A 2,277-nucleotide genomic window follows, 5' to 3' on the forward strand; every position below is an offset into this window, starting at 1 on the left:
GGCAACGAGCTTTAGGTGCGTTACCGCCACTTCCAGACTGGAGTGTGGATCAGAACGGCCCCTACCTACCACCACACCAAAATAACCCTTCTCAGTTCACCTTATATTATCTTGTGTAACCCTGTGCTCTCTAAAAACCTAATAAGTGCTCTGTATCCTATATTCCCTGACCTTTGTCCCAATGCATCCGGTAAACTAAAGTTCATCCCACCTCCTAAAACAATATTTTTTAAATAATTCCCTCTCCTGCCTGAACCTGGGACAACTCATTAAAACATGTTCCACTGTTTCTTGTACTCTACACATCTCACATTCCCCTGTAGTGTGTTTCTTGATTAACTTCAATGTAGTATTTAAACCACTATCCCTAAATCTCAATTTTGATACCATATCTTCATCTTCCTATTTCCAGTACTTCCTCTCATTTCTCCTGCTTTCCTTTGAATGTTATAATAGAACCGACCTTTGCCATTTTTAGCCCACAGCTCTTGCCATTTCTCTTTCAGTTTCCTTTTAATCAAACTCTTAACCTCAGCCTTACTATAGCTTACTTCCACACAAACATTTCTTTTTTTAGCGCAACTTTTGCAGATTCATTTCCCTCCACCGCAATATGTGCTAGCCTCTGACATCTGAATAGTATGCAAGCTATTTCCAGTATTATGTCTTGCCTTGAGAAGTCCATTTCCCCCACTACAATGAAAAATAAAATGATCTTGTATCTCAAAGTAATGACCTGAAAGTAATAAGATACTTTCTCAGTATTTTGACTTAGGCCTACCATTAGGAAGTAGCGTGTACAAGCTAGCTTTCTGTCATTGGACTGGCTTCCTTTTGTGGCCAGTGCCTGTTTTTAAACTTTAACAAAGAACTCATGCTTCAAAATATATACAACAAATAGATACATAAATACAGACAATTACTTTACTGATCGCGAGGGAAATTCACATATCCAGTAGCAACAGTAATGACAAAAGTAATAATAAAATACATGTCAAAATAACATGTCAATAATAACAAAATCACGGGAACCAAAGTAAAGATGTATAAAAGTTTAAGACTAAAATACAATGGAAAAATAGTATAAAAATAAATACGGGAAATTTGTATAAAAAGAGTATAGAGAGAGAGAGAGAGAGAGAGACAAGACAGAGAGAGAAATGTGTGCCAGATATACTGTTACAGTACGTGAGGACGGACCCCAGAGGCAGACACAGAGACCAGAGGAGTGGGAAACAAAGAAAGCTTTAGTTTTAATGAACAAAACACAGGTATTCAGGATGGCAGCAGACAAGCAGGTTTCGGGCAGGCAGGAAATGCAGAGGCGACAGGGGACCGGCGAGGGACAGACCAGGAGGACACTGGAACCAGAAGACGGGCAGGCAAGCCGGCAACGGTGAGGACACAGGAACCGGGAGACGGGCAGGCGAGCCAGCAACAGGGAGGACACAGGAACCAGAAGATGGGCAGGCGAGCCGGCAGCATGGACGACACAGGAACCAGAGGACCAGGATGACAGGTGAGTAGACAGGTGAGCAGCAGTAACCAAGAGGATTATCAGGTTCAAGCAGACTAATCACGGCATTGGAGCACTCGCTCCACAGCAGAGGAGAGCAGAGCAAGGAGGTTACTCAACACACTGGCGCAGCTCGATAGAGGTCGAGAGTTGAGCACATTGGAGAAGCTTGTTGTAAGTTGGGCGTCACGGCAGGTAACAGGCAGATGCCACGCTCACAGCACACCAGACATTCAGAGAGTCAACAAGGGTACAGATGGGTGGAAAATAACAGGAGACGAATGAAAGTATTCAGGCGCCGCTCGTAGCAAGACAATCAGGGAAAAAACTCAGCTAAGTGCCAGGCGATGAACAGATAATAAATCAAGAGTCCAAAGTGGATAATGCAAATATAAAACTAACCAAAGCCCAGCACAACCAGAGAGCAGTAATTCAGCGTAAACACAACAACATCGAGGAGCGAATTCAGGGCATGTGCAGATGAATGATCCAGCAACCAAACAGTGGGAACCAAGGTGTATAAATATGGGGCAGGACCGGGAGAACATTTCATTTGGAGAAAATCTGGGCAAAGGATCCATCTGCAGGAATAAGATATTATTCTAGGTTTTGAAGATAATCCATCCATCCATCCATCCATTTTCTTCCGCTTTTCCGGGACCGGGTCGCAGGGGCAGCAGTCTAAGCAAAGATGCCCAGACCTCCCTCTCTCCAGACACTTCCTCCAGCTCCTCCGGGGGAATGTCGAGGCGTTCCCAGGC

This window comes from Monopterus albus, unplaced genomic scaffold (genome assembly GCF_001952655.1).
Source record: "Monopterus albus unplaced genomic scaffold, M_albus_1.0 scaffold127.1, whole genome shotgun sequence".
NCBI lineage: Eukaryota > Metazoa > Chordata > Actinopteri > Synbranchiformes > Synbranchidae > Monopterus > Monopterus albus.